This window comes from Acinonyx jubatus, chromosome X, assembly GCF_027475565.1.
Source record: "Acinonyx jubatus isolate Ajub_Pintada_27869175 chromosome X, VMU_Ajub_asm_v1.0, whole genome shotgun sequence".
NCBI classification, from domain to species: Eukaryota; Metazoa; Chordata; class Mammalia; order Carnivora; family Felidae; genus Acinonyx; species Acinonyx jubatus.
The window spans coordinates 118,394,090-118,415,767 of NC_069389.1; positions in this window are offsets into that span (position 1 = coordinate 118,394,090).

The following is a 21,678-nucleotide window of genomic DNA, read 5'->3' on the forward strand; positions in this document are numbered from 1 at the left end:
TGTTTTTTTTCGAATGAGAAAGTTTGATTTTTCCCGGCGAAGGTCTGGCTCACAATTAGGAAGTCCTAACTGATCCTTAGGTTCCTAGTTTTGCTTACAGAGAACGCGATTCTTAAACTGAGTTCCTGGCAGGAGTTTGGTTTTTGCCCAATCCGCTCTCTGGAATGAGAAAGTGGATCTTGGCCTCTTACTAAGCTGCTGTGTGCCCCTGTAACTCAAGTTCTGCTTTTCTGTGTTCCCATTTAGTAGTCCAGAGCAATAGTGCCTCCACCTATCTACCTCAACAGCTTTTGTGGAGATAACTTTTAAGTATGCTGAGCTCTTAGAAGAAGGGTGTTATATATATGCAAAGTATTGTCATATACATGCCAGATGCTTTCTAGTGAAGATAAACTTTAGTTTTTTGAATGTTCATTTATTTATTTGGAACGAGAGAGCATGTGTGCGCACAAGCACACACATGAGTGAGCAGGGGTGGAGCAGAGAGAGGGAGGGAGAGAATCCCCAACTGAGCGACCCGGGCACCCCTAAGATGAATTTTAAAACCAAAATAAAAAGAATTTGTAGAGTAGAAGTTAATAAATATAAATGAATATTCTGGTCGTATCTGCTTCACAGGGGAGTTGAAAGAACTAATTGATGCTTGTAAGTTCCTCGCAGTCTTTGAATTAAAGAGTCTAGAATTTGCAAGGTATGATTACCTTCTGTATTATAAATGTTATAATTAATACACACATATTTTCCAGTTCAGATGCATAGCTTGGACTTGTTCAAAATGAATAAACCCTTTAAAATGAATATTTGGGGGAGTAGCTTTTACATCCTCTAGAGTTCTGACTCATCTGGGTGGGCACCAATCAATACCAATCGGTGGACTCTCGTCTCACCCAAGTACATTTTATCACCTGTGCTTTGTAATTTGAGTAATCTGTCTTGCATTCGTGGCAGGAAGAACTGAAATAACCTTGTGTTATGATTTATTCAAGCTTGACGGAACAGGAGCCAAATAAAAGGGAGGACAGATATTTCTCTGTCTAACAAGGTTACCTCAGATTGCTTGATGTTCTCTGTGACATTTGCTTGCAAAACATTCTTCCAGCTTCATTAAACTGTCTTTGGTAGGTGGCAACTGAATGCTCCCTGTGGTCTAGGTTTTCACATTCCCAAGTGAGTGGGTGGGCTTGGATGGGGGCAGACAGTGGGTGTGGTCATGGGGCGTGGCAAAGAAGCAGTCTTTAAGCAGCAAAGACCTTTGGGACTTTTGGGAAGCATAGTATATTTACATTCATTTACTGAGAAAATAGACACACTTTGTTTAGATTGCAAAGGAATGTCCCATTTAGGCACACACTGTTCAGAGGACAGAGGGCAAAATGCTGCTGCCCAAGGTGACCTGGTCAGAGTATATCAGGGAAAATGAAATGAGATGGATGTTTTTATAGTTCAAAAACACTCGAATGCTGTTAACCATAACGTTCTTCCAAATTTGCTATAGGCTTGAAATTTTTCTAATAAAATGTTGGAATAGGAAAAATAAGAAACGCTCTTGACTTCTTTTACACTACCAGATCTATTTCATTCCCTTGTAAGTTAGATATTCTGGAATATCCTTTGCTCTTCTAAAGTGAATATTAGGCACTTCTCTCCCATCACGCAAAGGGGTGACAATAAGATTATTAGAGCTACCTATGGTAATAGGTTCTGCAACACACTGAATCATACAGGAAATAGGAAAGATGATAATGACAGACCTCACACACACATATTACTGACACCCACGCAGCCAGGGGGACCTGAGCTTTTCCTTTTTGGAGATGGGTGTGAGGGAGACGGGAAGGGGCAAACAGTTGGCAGTTAAATAAAAAAGGCAGTGGTTTTCATTACGTGATGTGCTCAATAGGTTCTTTAAAAGTGTGGATCAACTATTTAAAAAGTGAACTAACCAAATCTCATTGAGTGACTGTTGCAACTATGAGGATTGTATTTTCCAACCCCCAAACTGGGACACATACGGTGACACTGGGACTGCCTGGAAAATTCAGGATATGTAAGACATCCCACACTCTGGTTCCGGTGTCTGTCTTTGTACTCCCAAAGGCTGAAGGAAAACATTTGTGATCAACTTCTATGGTTTGTCATGAATCTCATTTTATGTAAAGGGACAATTGGCATTTTGAATTGGAGTCCTGGGGCTGAAAGCACATGTGCATAATGTAAATATCTTAATTATCATTCATTATGCATCTTTGGGAGGTACATTATTATACATAATTATGCATAGGCCTGTAAAGAGATATGGCTCCTACCTACAGTGACCACATTTCCCAAATCCCAAACTGAGAAGCATAATCAGAAACGTGGTCTGACAAGGAGATTGGATTTTTAAAAACCTGGGCTGCCTTGGAAAAGCTCTAAGCCGGGACGGAGTCTGTAAGACCCTAAATCATGGTGGTCTTCAGAGGGAGAAGTTTAGATGGAGGTCACGACTGGGTCACCTAAGAACCACTTGGTTGTGTATCTTTGGCATCTGGGAAGAGTGAGGGAGACTTATGATGGAAGCTTTAGGCACTAGAGAACATGGTCTCCATTTGGCAGGAAGACAGAGGGGGAGAGGAAACAAAAAGAGACTAGTATTTCCAAGGGCAGGCAGTACCCCAGCTTGGACTGAGGGCTGGAGCCCCAGGCCCCCCGCTCACAGTGTGTCAGCCTGCAAGCTGTTACGGGCTGGTTTGTGTTCCCTGAAATGTGTATGTTCAATTTCTAACCCCCAGTACTGCAGAATGTGACTACATTGGGAGACAGGGTCTTTAAAGAGGTAATTAAGTTAAAATAAGGTCAGTCGGGTGGGGCCTCATCCCATATGACTGGTATTCTTCTAAGAGGAGGTTAGGACACAAAGACAGGGGAGAAAAGCATGTGAACACACAGGTAGAAGACAAGGCCAAGCAGAGAGGTGTCAGAAGGAGTAAACTCCGCCAACATCTTGATGTCGGACTTCCCACCTCCAGAGCTGTGAGACAGTACATTTCTGTTGTGTAAGCCTTTGGGTCTGTGGTACTTGGTTACAAAGCCCTAGCAAACTAATGCACAAGCAGAATGTTGATGTGATACAGGGGCTCCAACAAGAAAGGAGCCATGTGGGCCTGGGAGAGAATAGGCCCTCTGGGGATGGCTTGGCCCTGGGGTTGAACTCATCTGCTTCTTGGAGTAAGCTTCAAGGACAAAGGTAGAAAGCGTGACACTCTGTGAGGTCTATGGCCTGTGAGGTTTTTACCCCTGGCTCTAGCCTCTCCAGAGGGATTCGAACATCACGTATATCCAGTATGATGCTGGACCAGAGTTTACATGAAACCAGTTTGCGAAGACACCAAGAGGCTTTGTGTGTGGATTTCTAATGATATTGCTGATGGCTGTTACCCACTAGTACCCCTAAAGAGGGGTACAGGACCACAGAACAGCATCATCTTCAACAGATACCCCAGGAGCTGTGTGAATCTGATCGTACACGAGGACAACATTCACTTGCTGTTAGCTTGTTTCCATCTGTTCCCAGCATAGCTGCTTTTTCCCAGGTGAAGTGAAACTCAGGTTAACCACAAAGCCATCGCAGCGTTTGTCTCTTGACTAGGCAGATTGAGAGGTGTCCGGGAGGAAGAATTGCCTCTGCTATTTAAGGTCCTTCTATCTGGATTAAGAATCAAATTGACATGAAACCGATTAACAGGAGAAAATCAAATATAATAGTGTATGTACACACGGGGAATCTACACAGACATGGAAATTCCAAAGAAGGTGAGGCAACTTAACACTTACAGGAGCTAAGGAGAGGGGTGGGGGTCTGAGGACACAAAGGGGAGAAAGACCTTTAGCTGGAAGGTAGGAGATGTTTGGAAAACAAAGGTGCCCTATTATGCAGATAAGTGTCTTAGGTAAAGAGGAATCTCTGTTAATAGCTCTCTTCCTGATATTGGCAAGCAGTTGACTGGGAGGTAAAGAGCTTTTCCTGAATGAGGTGGATCTTGATTGCTTTGAACTCAAAATAACATTCAGGCCAAAGTGACCCATCTTGGGGTGCCTGCCCTCGGCCTCCAAGGAGGTCCGGACTTAGCCTAGGAAGACAAAAGAACGAGAGGGGGAAGGAAACAGGGGAGGCTCCTGACACCTCTCTCCCTCCCTCTTATAGATGTCCTTTGCGCCAGGGCTGTTCTAGCTGATGGACGTGCCCTGTCTCATTCCCTTCTCGCATCCAGCAAATGAGTCAGGTGGGGGAGGCAAGAGAGGCTCAGAGAGTGAAAGGGACTTACCTAAAGTCGCAGAGCCAGTGAGTGGCAGGGCCAGGGAGAGAAGCCAGGTCTGCATAACTCAAAGCTTATGCCCCTGATTACCCCACATGCCACGTCCCCGCCGAAAGGATATAAATAGATGATTCTGGACTTACTCATTAAGTCTCAGGATGCTAAAACGAAAGAACAACTTCCTTCCCTGCATTCCTTGAACGCATCCTGAAACTGGGAGGAGGCAGTCATGTTCGTGTTGGGGGAACAAAAATACTACTTGGTTTTTTTTTTAATATTTATTTTTATTTTTGAGGGAGAGAGGGCGCGAGCGGGGAAGGTGCAGAGAGGGGGACAGAGGATCCGAAGTGGGCTCTGTGCTGACAGCAGAGAGTGGAGACCATCAGTTCTGGCTTTGGACTGGTAACTTAGCCAACCACTCTTCTGTCTCATTCGGTCTTCACCATGGTCCTGAGGCGGTGGCTAGTGTCACCTCTGTGTTACTGGTGAGGAACTTGAAGCCAGAGCACTGTGACAAGAAACTGGAATTATCTAATCCTTTTAATTCAGGTTTTGAAAAAAAGGGGGGGGGCAGGAAGCTTAATTATGACTTCCCAAGTGAAGTTGCTTAAAGAAGGTTGTTCCAGTAAATAAATGCAGTTTGATATGGCAAAATATTTCAAAATGTGTAGCTCCCAGTGGAGAAAACCTAAAGAAAAAGCGATGAGTACCATGGGGCCGTCTGTCGGCTTAGGTCACGTCGTGAGCGAGGGCCTTGTACTGGGCTATTGGAGAAGTCCGAGAAGTTGAGAGCAAACCCTAACCTTTGGGGCACCTCAAGGACAGCAGTCTCAGAGCTGGCTGAGTCACCGGAATGACCCACTTCTTATAGAAAAGCACAGAACACAAGAAATCAGTCATCCTGTACCGCTGAGATAACTCACAAATCCAGAAACGTGCACAGAAGCTACACACATAGACGATAAACCCGTAGCTTGGGCCCCATTCCTATGCTAAAATGTACCACTCTCACCTCCTAGTCTACTTACTGTCACAGGCTACACTTTGCTCGAATGCTCACATCCACTGGGGGTAGAAATCCCAAGCATAGCAACAGTGTCCAAGCAGAAGCAGCAGTCAGATGTCCTTAACTAGCAGAGGAAAGGCCTGGGTAACCATAATGGAGCTCAGGAGCCAGATCGGAAGTGGGTTCAGTCGTAGCTGGCATAGCAGGGGGCTGGCAAGTGCGCGGGTGGTGGTGGTGGTGGTGGTGGCAGGCAGCCCCTGGCTTTTAGTTTTTTTGCCCCAGACCCGTGGAAATCTCGTGCTTCTGGGCAGTGCAGCTGAGTGCCTCTCGGCCAGTGAGGAGAAAAATGCTGGCCAAAGAGGCTTGATCTTCCTCAGAAATGACAATAATTGCCATCGAATGATAGCTTACCATACGCCAGAGACTACTCTAAGCAGACATCATCTCATTTCATTTTATTGAGTGACCAACGGCAACCCTATGTGGCAGGCATTATTGTGATGCCCCGTTTTCCGTGTGGGGAAACAGAGGCTCATGAAGGTTAAGTAACTTCTGAGGTGACACAACTTCAAAGTAACAGGATTTCTGGTACGTGTGAATTCCGAGTCCAGGTCTTTACCCCCTAGGCCAGGGGATTGCAAACTTTAACGAAAATTTTTGTGTGTATTTTTATTTTAGAGAGCGCGAGCAGGGGAGGGGACAGAAAGAGAGAGAATCTTAGGCAGACTCCACACTCAGTATGGAGCCCGACTCGGGGCTTGATCCCACAACCCTGGGATCATGCCTGAACCAAAACCGAAAGTCAGAGGCTTGACCAACTGAGCCACCCAGACGCCCCAGATAGCAAACTTTTCTGTAAAGGGCCAGAAAGTAAATATTTTCAGACTCAGACCACACGCTCTCTGCTGCGAGGACTGAACTCTGCCCTGATAGAGAGTATGCAAATAAATGGGTATGGCTGGGTTCCAATGGAAGTTTATTTAAAACACAGGCAGTGTGCCGGGTTTGGCTGGAGTTTGCTGACCTCTGAACCAGGCTATAACACTTCCCTGTCTGCAGCCGCACGTTGGTCTGGGCTTACAATCACATGCCCTGGATTTAGAGCCTGATCTATGGGAAGGAAAAAGAACTAAGGACTTGGGGCTTGAGCCCCAATCGTGGAACTACGTTTCCGTGGGAATCTGGGGGCGTTCTGTAGTGCCTTTGTGCTTTAGTTTCCCTATTTAGTGAGAAAAAGGAGAATCACTGTTCTGTCTACGTCTCTGGAATATATGTTACCAGGATGATGTGGAAAAGATACATGGCCCGCATGTTGAAAAATGAAATTACCATGCAGATCTTAAATGCTTGCTTTCGCTTACACCAGGGAGTGGCCGTCTGGAGCCCCTGAGCCCTGATTTCCCCAGAGATTACAAGAGAGGCCTGGCCCCTAGTGTGTTCGGACAGAGCAGCAGGTGAGTCCCCGGCACTTGCACATCCATATGAAAGTCGATTCCTATGGCAACAAACAGAATCAGAAGCAGCTCCCTGGCTGTGCGAAAGAACAATGGGAAGACAATAAACCAGAAAGTGAAAATCAGACAAGATAGGGGATGGCGAAGAAGAGTCCGTGAAGCTCAGCTTGAGTGGCCAATGCTGATACCGAAATAAACTGCTGATGTTGATAATGCGTCTCTCTCAGCAATAAGGGATTGTTTTCATCGGGTGAGAGAAAGCTCCGGCTTTGTTGAAGCCTGTGTGCGTGACACCATTAAACAGTCAAATAATATACTCCTTCCTGACAAGGAGCCTCTCCTGCCAGTTGCCAAGAGAAGGCGCTTCCTTTTGCCTTCTCGTCCCATCTGGGCACCCACGGGAAGGCCTTCCCTAGTCCCTGAAGCCTCGGTCCTGGAAAGAATCTGCACCAAGGGGCCAGGAGCAGCGGCACACTCGGGGAGATCATTTTATCTAACTATTTGTGTTTCCACAAGGGCAAGTGACACCTGAAAGGTGGCCAGGAGGAGGCCCTCTGATGTATAGCAAGACCCACACTACACAGCAGGTCTGCTGACTCTCTTGCCCCATGAGTTGCTCCGTATTTGGAATCTGAAATGTTTATTGCCATACAGCTCTTTTTGTGGAAACACCCCGATTTTGGCAAGTGAACCCACGTCGAGAATCTCCTTACATTTGGGCACGTCTTGGGTTCACAGCCAACTATCGGGCCTCTTTCCTTCCAAAGAGAAATAAAGAGAAAAAGGTCCTGTACCCCTCTGAGTTCCCATGGAGTCGTTTAAACAATTAGGCTACAAATAGTCCCTTGTTCTTTTCCCTTTGTCCCAGTGGTTGTGACTTATGGTCACATTGAAAATAGCTGAACAGGTATTGACTAGAGTAAGATACCTGCTTCAAAGCTTTCCTTTACTAACAACTGTGAGACCTAACCACTGTGTAGTCCCTTTTAACTAATACTCAGCAAATTAGGCCACTGAAGTTTCCAAACAATGAAGTGTTTTCTTGCAGCTTTGCCGGTCTAGGAAGGACTCAGACAACAAAAACCTCTTCCTGCCTGGAGGTGATAGTTAGCTGTGCCTCTAATTAGCCTCTCGACCTATTTGCACACAGCTGTAGTAGCTTTCTAATATTTCCGGCTGTAGTGTTTCCTCAACGTTGTCAACGTATTTGTTTACACACTCTGCGTTGTACACTTGAGGAAATATGGGGGTAAGAAGAGGTTAAATATAGAGGTTAAGAACTTGGGATTTGGAGGGGCGCCTGGGTGGCTCAGTCGGTCGAGCGTCTGACTCTGGCTCAGGTCATGATCTCACGGGTCGTGAGTTCGAGCCCCGCGTGGAGTTGGCGGCTGTCAACACAGAGCCTGCTTTGGCTCCTCTGTCTCCCTCCCTCTCTTCCCCCTTCCCCCCGAAAATAAAAATGAAACATAAAAAAAAAACACAACAACGTGGGATTTGGAGTCAGCGTGGAGTGACCGTGGGAAAATTAGCCAATATCCTCTGCTCTTTCATCGATAAGGCGCGGAAAATAACGGTCCCTGCCTCCTAGGACAGAGCTGCAGGTGAAATGCGCTGATGCAGGCAGTACTTGGCAGACGCGCGCTCAGGAAGTGTTAGCCATTATTTCCTTGGGGAGCCTAAGAAGTTTATACTACTTATTTTCTATGATACAGGAAGACACAGAAAATATTTATTTTGGAGCCGTGAATAATGTGAGATAAAAATACAGAAATGCCGATCGTTAGTGCTAACACACACCCCCTCTCCGTGAAGCCTACTTAAAGTCAGTTTCTCCATCAAAAATTCTGTACTGAGAGAGACTTTTTTCTCTCAGCCAAATGCCTTCCGTTTTCAATGTAACGGGTGTGTCTTATTATTGCTACATCATTTCCCACTGAAACATCTTTCCTCCAGAGCATGTGATGTCATTTACAGCTACTGGCACAAACATTTTTTTCCATATTTTGTCAATTAAGTGTGTCCCCGAATTGAATGTTTACACTCTTGTATGGTTTACTGAACTACTTGCAGGAATAAGGGAAATAATGACATGGGGGAACAAAATCAGAGATTGTACTTTTCGGTGCTGAAGAGCTGAGGGTAGAAACCTACCCTGTTGACTTCATTAGTGAATATTAAATATAATTACGAGGTTTGTAATGAGCATACTGATAACTTTGGTAAGCATTTCAAAGAACAAATTAATATTTAATATTTGGAATTCAAACTTTTGTACCGATGCTTGCCAATTGTCCCCTAACAGACAAGATTTGCTTTCGGAAGCACATTGTACAGCACACTTGTGCAAGGTAAGGTTGCTTATTGCCAAAACCTAGGTAGTGCACAGTCAAACTCATTTGTGTAGGTGACGCTGGTATGCTAACATGGGCAGTCACCGAAATCTGTATATGCTGTTTCGTATATACGCTGTTTCGGTGTACGCTGTTAGGTCTGGATTCTGTTCCCCTTAAATTCCCATTTTGAAATCCTCAGCCCCAGTACCTCAGAATGTGACTATATTTGGAGACAGGGTTTTTAAGAGGTGACTGAGTTAAAATGAGGTCATGAAGGTGGGCCCTAATGCAATATGACTGGTGTCTTTATAAAAAGAGATTAGGACCCCGACACACACACACACACACACACACACACACACACGAAAGACCATAGGATGACACAGGGAGAAGGCAGCCATTTACAAGCCAAGGAGACAGGCCTCAAAGAAATCAACTTACCTGGCACTGATCTCAGCCTTCCAGCCTCCAGAACTGAGGAAATAATTTCTGTTCGTTAAGCCCTCCAGTTTACGGTACGTTGTTATGGCAGCCCCCCCAAAAACGAATACAAAAGCTCAGTCATTGATGCGCTTGACCCTGCCAGCTGAGGCAGAGAATCGTAGTTGGTTCATATTTGTGTCGCCTTCTACTTCAGTGACCCAACGTGTGAGGAGCAAAGCCATCACAATACCCATCCAGCCCCGGCCAAATGGCTGCCCCTTAGGTAACAGAAGAGCTGGGTGTTTCAAACAGAGGTCAGGCATTGGGCACCAGAGATTGGTCAGGAGGTGGGAAATCTAGGTGGACAAGGCATAGGCTAAGTGGACGGGAAGGTGTCAGAACTCAGGACAGGCATAGAAGTGAGCTGGGCTAAGCAGAAAATGCCAGTGATCGACATGCCAAGACGTGAACTTGATTCAGATGTTGAGGTCTGCTTTAGCCGGAGGTCTCCCACCTTCTTCTTGCAGATGCAGGGACTAGTCCTGGGATGGGCAGTGTTGAGCTGGAAGACACGGCATGGTGCAGTGGAAAGAATATTTGGCCTCCAGTCAGGAGGCCTGCTCTCAGTTTTGGATCGAAATTATTTTGGCAATTCGTTGTCCTAGAATGTATTGGGTATTATCTATCGATCTATCAATCTATTTAGGTAATGTTTATTTTTGAGGGGGGGACGGACAGAGAATCTGAAGCAGGCTCCCAGGTGTCTGCGCAGAGCCCAATGTGGGGCTCAATCCCATGAACCACGAGATCAAGACCAGAGCCAAAACCAAGAGTCAGACACATAACCAACTGAGCCACCCGGCCACCCCTGTACTGGGTATTTATTTTTAGTGATCGGGTTCTGAACAAGCACTAGGGACACAAAGTAACTTGTGGTCTGGAGGGAGAGAAGGGGAGATAAAGAAGGAAATTGCAGCAGAGGTGGGAACTTCCAGTTAAGCTTAGTCAGAACCTCTCCCACACACACCCCCATGAAAATTTAAAACACTGGGTAGGCCAAATGTGCTCAAACTGCCCAAAAGCAAGAAAGAAGTAGCAGGCTATTAAAGTACCAGCAGGTCAAAATTCAAGGGAAATGGGAACTGAAGTGTTCTGCCAATCCAGGCGAACTTGGCTTTTCAGCTGTGGTGGCCTCCCAGGGTAAGGGGGTGGAAAAGAAAACCCAAGGCCTGCCCTAGAGAAAGAAACTAATAGAAGACTCTCTCCCATATTAAACTTGGACCCCAAAGAATTATACTCTGGTAGACAGTAGGAACCGAAGGTATTCTCCTTCAGAGTTAACAAGAGCACTGGAAATAAAAGAAATAAAAGAAGAAAAACTTGTCACTGAGAATTGTAGCCATGAGTCTGTCCTCATGTGAAATTGTACATAGGCAGTTGGCATTGCCTATGTTGGCATTAATGGGTTGTCAAAGAAACATCAAGCTGTGCACTATACTGACGGTGGTCTTGGACCGGTAATGCCCCCAAGCACCTGGCAGAAGCAAACGCAGATCCTTCTGGAAGAAATGACCTTCATGTTCATCCTGAAAATTGCCTACAAATAATTCTACAATGAGACATACACTCCACCTCAGTTTAAAGAAAAATAGTGAAATATTTGAACAGCACTTTAAACACACTTGACCTAATGGACTACATGGAAAATATTAGAATCCACAACTATATTATTCACATTCTTTTGGGGCACGTATGGAACATTTTAAAACTTTGATAACACCTTGGGCCAAAAGTCTAAACTTATTTCAAAGTATTGCAATCAGCTCACTGCAATAAATAGAAATCAACAGGAAAAATACACCTGACACAGTCTTATGTATTTGGCTTTTATATTTATTCATCACTTAACTTTATTATTTTTAAAGTATGCTCTATACCCATCATGGGGCTCGAACTCATGACCTCAAGATCAAGAGTTGCACACTCTACCGACTAAGCTGGCCAGGTGCCCCTCATGACTTAACTTAAATTCTTCTGCAATTTCTTCATTTTTGCATTGAGTTATGACATGGATACAGTAATATATAAAGTGCACTAATCTTTGGTATCTGGCTTTATTTATGTATGTATGTATGTATGTATGTATGTATGTATGTATTTATTTATTTATTTTAGAATTAACATCCAGTGGAATTGACTGGTAGATAGGTCTATGAATTTTATACCATTTATAAGTTCATATAACCATCACCACAATCAAAATACAGAATTGTTCCATCACCTCACCTTTAACCCCTGGCAACTCCCAATCTGTTCTCCATTATTATGGTTTTAATTTTCTCTTCTCAAGAATATCATTAAAATATAAAAATACATACATGCAGGCTGTAACCTTTAGAGACTGGCTTTCTTCATTCAGCATAAATTCCTCCAGATCCATCTAAATTGTTGTGTGTACCAATCGACCATTCCTTTTCATTGCTGAATAGTATTCCATGGTATGAATGGACCACCGTTTCTTTAATCGTTTACATGTTCAAAGGCATGGGGGTTTTGCTTTCAGTTTGGGCTGTTATTAATAGAGTTTCTATAAACATCCATACACAGGCTTTCGTGTGGATATTCATTTTCATTTTTCTGGGGTAAATGCCCATGAATGCAATTATTGGGCTGTATGTTTAATGTATGTTTAATTTCATGAGAAACTGTCAAACTAATTTCTAGAATGTCTGTAACATTTTAAATTCTCACCAGCAATGTATGAGTGATTGTTCTGCATCCTTGTCAGCACTTGGTACTTTCAATATGTTTTAAAAAACTTGTGGTTTGAAATAATTTTATTTTTTTAACAGACATTTGTGTATCTATTCATTCATTGATGTATTTATGTATGTACATATGTATGCCTGTATGTATTTATAAGTAAGCTCCACGCCCAATGTGGGGCTTGAACTCATGACCCTGAGATCCAGAGTCACACGCTCTACCGACTTTTGCCACGTCTGAGAACTTCTCTCCTAACCCCATGTCGTGAAGGTTTTCTCCTATGTTATCAGCTAAACGTTGTATGGTCTTAACATTGTATGTTTAAATCTGTAATCCATTTTGAGGATGATTAGATATGAGGTTTAGACTGAGGTTTTGTTTCTTTGCCTGCGGATGTCCAATTGCATCAGCACCATTTGATCAAAAGACTGTCCTTCTTCCGTTGAATGCTTGTGTTGCTTTGTTAAAAGTCAGTGAGTCATACCTCTGTATGTCTCTTTCTGGATTCTCTAGTCTGTTCCATTCATCCGTGTGTTTATTCTTCTGCCAGTACGATGCTGTCTTGAGTATTGTAGCGTTATAGGTCTTAAAATCAAGTAGAATGATTCTTCCACTTTGTTCTTCTTTATCAAAATTGTTTTGGATGTTCTAGTTCCTTTACCTTTCCATATATATTTTAAAATCCTTTTGTCTGTAATCTACAGAATGATCCTGCTGGGATTTTGATAGGAATTGTGTTAAATTTGTATATCAGTTTGGGGAGCGTTGACATCTTTACCATGTAGAGTCTTCCACTCCATGAACATAGTGTGTCTCTCCATTTATTTAGGTTTTAAAATTTCTTGTATCAGAATTTTGTAGTTTTAAAAATCTGTTTTGCATTTGGATTTATGTGTAAGTATAAAAAAGAGCAGGATAATGAAGGTGCGGCTGTAATTTCAAGTAGGTTAATCAAGGTAATATTTGAGAAAAGACACGAGGGAGCTAGTCATGCCAATATTTGGGAGAAGATCATTCCTGGTGCTGCAAAAGCTTTACCAGTACAAAAGCTCTAAGGCAGGAGCATTCCAGGCATGGGAATAGTAAGGAGGTTAGTTGACAGGTAGGGCAAACGAAGGGGAGAGTAGGGAGAGAGGCAGCCAGAGAAAGAATGGAGGGACAAGGCTGTATAGGACCTACTAGTTCAGGCCTTACACAAGACTGTGGTTTTTACCCTGAGTGAACTGGTGAGCCCCTGGAGGGATCTGTGCAGAGGAAGGCCTTGATCTGACTTTGATTTTAGGAGAATGCCCGTGCAGCTGTGTTGAGAAAAGACTGTAAGTGATCAAGGATAGAAGAAGCGAGACCAGTTTAGGAGGCTCGTGCGATAAACCAGAAGTGGTTGGATTCTGAAGAGTTGGTTCATTTAATTCATAAGCATTGGCCAACAGTGGAGGCTGTAGGAAGTTATCGATGATGCCGCCAAAACTCAGGTAATGATCTGGAAAGTGACAACTATGAAACCAAATTTGGGAAGGAAAAGTACATTACAGCAGCATGAATAGCCATCTAAATACAAGTGTTAAAACCTAATTAGTATTCAGTTTATAACACCTAAGGTGCAAACAGCAGTGTGTAGGAAGTGTGGGATGCTGTGGGACCCGTCCTCTTTGCTTGAGTGAACAGCAGAGTCTCTATTGTCTGTCATGGGTCTCCACAGATATATGGATGGCGTATCTACTACCTTTGAAAAAGTTATAAGGACTCGGTATTAGAAATTAGGCGATTAATTTAGCAGAGATAGTATTGCACCATAGGTTTACTCCTTGAGAAAACCAAAACTTGAATTAAACTGCTAATTTGAGAAGCCAAGCGGAAATTTACTTAGCTTTGTTTCTGCTACTCAGCTGATGATATGTGACCCCAAATCACACCTCCGCTTTCTGATGCGTGCATTCATAAATGCTTGTCATTGGGCCTGATATAATTAAATGGATTTTGAAATGTTTTTCGAGGTACGTTGCCTCTCCATCCTGTAGATCCTCATTAGGCAAAGGCTTACAAATCTTCAGTGACTTCATAAGGATGGATTATAAAATTAAATCAGGGTTTTTAATGTTGAAACTTATGAGCTGTAATTTTATTAGGGCGTAGTTTTCTTCCTCCTATTGCACGTATCTGCAAATAGCTTATACTCTTTGTATAATCCCAGTACTAGTTATAGACTATTTACTTGTTTAAAAAAGTAATTTAGACTGGAATGAATAACTATGCCTTAATAGATATAAATATGTTAAACTTATTCCTGTGATTAGTTCATCATTTTGGTGGGGAGGGGGGTGGGGGGAGACTACATAGAATTATCCATAAGGTGAATTAGGACCTAATGGGGGCCTCCTAAAATAATGAAATAATAAATATGAATTCTCTAGTTTTTTCCAGAATCATTGGGTAATGTCATCTTAGAGGTAGGACGCTTAACTGTTATCTGGAACCATATCTTCTAAAGGAAAAATTTCTTTCCCCAGACTCCCTAAGATTTGGTCATCAAGCCTCTGCTTGGACATCTTCATCAAAGGGGAGCTCACCACATAGTCGAACAACCTAGTCTTATCAAATCGATCTCCCCAGCCCTTCTACCTTCTGGTCCCTCTGGAATAAATCACAGCTGGTCTACTCCCTCTCCCACTTAAAAACCCTTCAAATACTTGAAGCCAGGAGTCCTTGACCTCTAGACCTTTCCCCAAGCTGGTTGCCTTCCTCTCTGAATGTGTGTATGTTAGCTTCTTTCTCACTATTGACATCCTTGGCTTTGAATACCAAACACTTTGGTATCTTAGTTGGACCTTTTCTTTCCTCAGTTGGAGCTTCTTGAGGGTTCTGTCTCAGATCATTTACCTTAATAAGAAAAAAAAAAATCTCCACAATGTTTCTAGGTCTGTGTGGTCTAGAAGAGGAAGGCACCCAACAGTCTGGAAGGCTATCTCAGAGTCATGCAGGATACTTTTTAAAAAAGTTTATTTATTTTTGAAGAGAGAGTGTGCATGAGCAGGGGCAGGGGCAGAGAGAGAGGGAGAGAGAGAGAATCCCTAACAGACTCCACGTTGTCAGCACAGATCCTGACACGGGGCTCAGACTCACGAACCATGAGCTCATGACCTGACCCGAAACCAAGAGTCAGATGCTTAACCGACTGAGCCACCCAGGCGCGCCAGGATACTCTTTAAGTATGGACAGGAGATCAAAGAGTGTAAATACAGTAAAATCTTTGGGTTCCCCTACACAGGTATAACCCTCCTCCACAGGTACAATCAGACAAATGTATTTGCTGGAATGTTCTGGAACCTTGCCAACCATTCTGTCCGCCTAGACTGTGGCTAATTGCTAGCAGTTACATTTCATACTAGTGAATTAGGCAACTCAATGTCCTGCTTGGTTAGTAAGGTGATCACTGGCCCACAAATAACTGAGGGTAAGTTTACCTGAGACTTCTCAGGGGCTAAACTGGATCAACTCATCAACCATCCAGTCCACTATTCAGTGACTGACCGCCAGAAGCAAATGTTAATTTGCTTGGTTTGGGTTCATTAATACTAGCTAATACTGATTGCCTAGTATGTGCAAGACAATGTGTTAAGCATTAGGTCATTTAATCCTCACAACAACTTTATTAGGGCAGTTTCATCATCCACATTGTACAAATGAAAAACTGAATGTTCAGAGAGGTCAAGTAACTTGCCCTGGGTCACACAGCCAATAAATAGCAGAGACAGAACTCAGGTCTGAATCAGTCTCACTGCAAAAGCCTAAGGTCTTCATCTTTACATTACTGTGCAGTGGTCTATGCAGCACAGCTCTGGAGTCGTAATGTCAGGTTTAGGGTTCATCATGTGAGTCTGTGGCAAGGGGAGAGGTGGAGTTCTGGTGGGGAAATAGGCCATTCCAGAAGAGACGTTGTCAGTTTATTACTAACTGTGCCTCTCTTTTCACCCTCAGTATCATCATCCAGGACCCGCTGGGGATCCTTTCCAATTCATCCTAATATGTGGATAAGAGAAAGCTAGAGCACATATGACTCAGAATCTTCCTTATCCTCTCTGGTAACATGTTCTTACTTAATGGGAGACTTCTGGATGAACACCTTTGTGTTAGATATTGAACTTTGCACAGTGATTAAAATGCTGGGGTTTTAGGTCAGGGAAACTCCCCAGCAAGCAGGTGGAGATATGTTGGATCAGATATGACCTTGGGAGCCTTGACTGCAGCTTTTTGTAGAGCTAATTCTATAGATGCCCGATGAAAGCCATCAGTTAAGAATTTGGGTATCACATCCACTTTCATAAGAACATACCTTTCATAGGCAGAGTTTGGGCAATGTTTTCATCTGTGGAAAAGCCACTAATCAAGCCACTTAATCAGGTTCAGTCAATCAGGTTCTTTGGTTTGCTAACCCAGAAAGTTACACTGAATAATAAAGCTAGCTTCTTGGCTGCAATATAAAAGATAAGGTGGGACGCGCACGTGTGTGTGTGTGTGTGTGTGTGTGTGTGTGTGTGTGTGTTTAAATACATTTCAGATAACAACGAGATTATGATCACGAAATTCTAGGATCTACTGGCTATAAAGTGATACACTAACAGTTGCTTTCCAATTTTTGGTTGTAATGTGTGAAATAGATAAGCACGTCCTTTTATCAACAGCAGTAGAAAATGCAAATCTATTGGAATAGTGATATGAACTACTTGGTGCTAATGAAGAGAACACTTTTTAAAGGAAATAATAGGTGTTTGGGACTGTTATTACCAAAGATCTGTGAGCAAATGGGGAAGGGTAGAAACTAAAATCTAAAGAAGCAGAGCAATATAAAAATGACAAGTCAAGTGGGGCCTGTGGAGTTAATTTCACAAGTGACAGATACTTGAGCTTGAATGTCCAGTCTACACAGTGGATATCTATAGTTTATTTTGAGTAAACAATATAACATAATTAAAGCTTCACCCTAGGGGTTTTTGAAAAATGGCATGGTTACCCATTTCGGGTGTCCATCCAGACTGGATTGGTATTAGCATTCCATTCTTAAAATCAGCAAAAGAGCCAAAATAATTTTTGTTCAGTGGGAGACTAACTTTGGTCCATAAGGCAAGCCAGAGCAATAGTGTCTGTATTAGCTTCCCAGGGTTGTCAGTAACAAACTGCCACAAACTTGGTGGCTTTACCCAACAGAAATTTGTTGTCTCGCAATTCTAGAGGCTAGGAGTCTGAAATGAAGGTGTTGGCAGCGTCGTGCTTCCTCTGAGGGTTTCGGGAGAAGAAAAACGCCTGCCTCTTCTAGTTTCTGGTGTTGCCAGCATCTTTGGCTTGCAGATACATCACGCCAATCTCTGTCTCCATCATCAGGTGGCCTCCCCTTCTGTGTGCCTGTGTCTCTTTGCCTACAGTCCCCTCTTCCTATAAGGACAGCAGTCATCGGATTAGGGTCCACACTAATCCAATAGGACCCCATCTTAAATTGGTTACGTGTGCAAAGACTATTTCCAAATGAGGTCACATTCGTAGGTATGAGGGGCTGGGACTTCAACTTACCTTTGGGGGAGACACCATTCAATCCACAGCAGTATCCTATAAAATCTGTGGATTTTTGAAGCTCTCTTTATCAAAGAGATGCCAATCAAACGCACTTCGAGGATGTCATATCTGCGGGACTGACTTCAGATGCTTGAACGAGAAGGTAATAAAGGGCAGAACCAAGAACTGGAATACTCTCTCCTAACTCTTCCCACCCACCATCTCTGCCAGCCAGTATACTTCTTAGGGCTAGTGGACAGGGTGGGGAGTATCTTCTGAGTGGCTACACACTCCATCCCCAAGCTTCCTCTGATTCCCATTTGTCACAGTGTCCCTGATTAAGAGCACAGACCCTAGAGTCTGATTGTTTAGGTGTAAATTTCAGCCCCTACTTGCTAACCGGCTCCGCCCCCCCGGCACCACCTACCAGGCAAATTGGGGGGGGGGGGGGCTGGCACGATTCCTTTAATTGAGTTTCTGACAGTGAAGTTGTTTAGTGACTTCTGTCATGTGGTGTCAAACTCACTGCTCCAACTCTGTTATCTTTGGGATACTTTATTTTTTTATGTTTTCATCAAAAGAAAAATATACTTCTTGATGCGTTACATTCTTTTATTCATACACAACTGGATGCCTAGCTCTCTATTCTGAACCTACTGCACAACGTGGGGTCTGGCCCATTGACCTTTACAGTCTAGTGGAAATGAGCACAAAAATATTTTCTGGGAGTTCTTTTTTCTAAATATTATTTTTGACAAGTGCTGGATATTTTAAGTGATCTTTGACTTAAACCCTGGCAGTCTTATCTTTTATGTCCTCCTTTACTCTTGTGGATGCGTTTGGGTAATTATTCTGAAAAGAATGTCAAAACACAGCAAATGGTTTAGAATAACTCTGTTTATATCCCTGAGAGTGAGAGGGGAAAGGTCTTGGGAGTGAATTAATAATGTCCTATAGCTGCTTGCAGGGGACATCAAACAAATTGATAGTGATCTTGTTTGTACTGTAAGATAGTACTGAAATTCATAAGGATGAACGAAAGCCACCGAGCCAAAGGCCTGGACCACAAGTAGGGGGTGTTCCCGCGTGGGTGTGGGTTGCTCATTAGCGAAGGAAGGAAATTCAGAGACAAGATGGGTGGTCAGTAAGCTCATCAAAGAAACGTCTTTGTGGGTGCAATGAGGGTATGATTATTTATAGTCAGCAGCAGAGTATATTTGCTTTTGTCTACATTGTGAAATTATTCTGTATCTCAAGGGAATCCATCCGGGCCACTTTGAAAGGAGCTTTATCTTTTTCTTCTCCCAGGTCACTGAGTATTAATGGGACAACTCATCACTCCACGGCACCGGCATGCGTATCAGGAAAGAGGAAGTTGCCCTTTAATAAAACTAGAAAACAGCAATATTTTCTCAGAAGAAATCGCAATTTTCATTTTTAATGTGTTCTGATAAAGTCGCAGAAGATCCAGGGCTTTCTTTGATTCTCTGAGGTCAGTAGGGGTCCTTGACTATTATTTCCAGGGCTTCGGTAGAGCCCTTCTCCACCTCCTGGACTCCCAAAGAACCCCAGGCACACCAGGGAATTCAATTTCACTTATAAAGCACAACGTGCAATGAGGGCTTGACCCCTGGGGCAGGAAGTGGCACAAAGGTACCTGCAGTTCAATGTAGATGTTCTCGGAGGAAAATATTCTCATTTCCAAAGAAAATCTGCACCCAGAAAGGGGCAAAAATTTCCAGAGCTGCAGGTAGGAAGGCAGATGGCCAGGGTTTCTGCCCCCAGCTCTCCCACCGGCTCCCCGTGTGGCCATGAGCAGGCAGGCCTCGGTGTTCCCATCTGTAACATGATTGGGTTTGACTCGATGAAATCTAAGGGGCTTTTCTTGCTCTCAAGCTGATATGCTTCCCGACACCATGCAGCTGGTATCTGTGTGGCTTCTTGGGTCCATTTCTCTGGCCAGGATCTTATCCACACTTTCGTCCGAATACCTTTCCATTTCTTCCCCTCCTCTGCTCCTTCCTTTCTCATCATTTTGCTTCTTCTCTTTCTTCTGGCCCATCCGTCTTCTTGTCTTTCCCTTCAGCCTAAATGAGGACTAAGTAAGTTCCCGTTGGGCTCTGTTTAATGTTCAGGTGGTATTTGGCTCTATCAACGTCTGTTCTGTAGACAGAACAGACTTTTTTATTTCAAATCAAGTTTTAAAAGGTATCTGGGAGGCTCTTAATACCACTAGAGTATGAGGAGGTGGCCTCAAAATACTGCAGTAGCTGTTTTCAATGTAGCACTCAGGGGCCCCTTCACCAGACTGCTGACATTACGTCTGCAGTCTGCGTTCTCTCTAACCTCAGTATACCCACCCCCAGCCCCAGGGAGTTTCCCACGGCTGGAGAGACGGGCTGATTTTATGGGACTCTTCTCTGAAACCGAGCTACTCTAACTCCAAGAGTACAGACGTTGGCCTGGAAGGTCTAGGGGCCTGTCCACCTCAGGAGCCACTGCGACACAGGCGTGACGGGCGTCTCCTCCGTAAGCTGGCTCTCACAGCCAGCTACTGTTGGGTAGGGACCACTACTGTGAAGGGTTTGCAATCCAACCCCCTCCGCAAGCAGGCAGAGATCTGATCTGTTTCAATATTTGTACAGCACACTTTTGCGGCCTTTTAGGTTTTCAGCGGTCACCAAATACTCTCTGCCCTCTGATGTGGGACATTGGAACTGAATAGACGCTAATGTGTATTCGCCGTGCGCTCAGTCCATCCTTGACACAAATCCGTGGGGTAGACACTATGATTATCGGCCCTAGTGTGCACAGCTGCGGAAGTTGAGGCGTGGGGATGTCAGGCAATTGAGATAGCATATATAGCCAAGGAGGACTTGAACCGGGTGTCAAACCCAGGTAGCTCGGGAAAAAGTATTGACCTGTACCCACCGTGCCGTGCTCACGCGTGCTGTCCCATAGTTCCACACGTGTGTAGTGTGGACCCATGACTACCTGTGGCCAGAGACCACATCCTCGGCTGCCACGTCCTGCTGGTGCATGACGAAGAGAGGAAGGGGCCCAACCATGCTCTGCCTTCTCTCTTTTGGTTCTGTTGCCACAGCCATTGAAGTGTGGGGGAAATTCCCTGAACGCAACCGACAGTCGTAGGTTGCCAGGCTTTGGGGCGTCACTCCGTAAAGCAGAAACCTGACGCTAAATGCATCCCTTGGGAATTACAGAACTGCCAAACTAAAATGGCAGGTAAATTGTGATACCTAAAACCTGGGCTTGAGGCAGAAACCAATGGGGGTGGGGGAGGCGGGGACAGGGAACTCTGTAAAATAGACTGTTAGCATTCATACAATAAACTTGGGATAAACTTGGCAATTGTCATAATATTTGGTTTCATTGAGAACACAGCCTCTTAGCAACGGGGAATAACTTAATCTGTTAATTAAATACAAAATTCAGTTCTCGTAAAAACATAATAATTAGCCTTTTCTTACCTTAGGATATCTGCATCAGCAAATACTGGAATTTCTCAAGAGGGGAGATGAGGGGGTTCTTACGTCTGTGATGCTCACCGTGGCTTTGGCACTGAGCTTTGCAAGTTCAGCACTCAGGAGACTGTTTTTTACTTCTAGATGCTTTTCTTGCAATTAGGGTACGCTAGTATCCAGTGACGGCGGATGACTCAGTTAAATTCATGTTGCTTGAACTACGAAAGATTCATCTATTATAAGCACGAGTCCTGCTGTGAATTTCCACTGCTTTAAGCCCAACTAAACCTTGCCTCCCCACCCCCCTCCGAAAAACACCTCACTTTAGCAATTTAAGAAGCAAATCAGTTAACCATTAATTGGTAAAGTTGACAA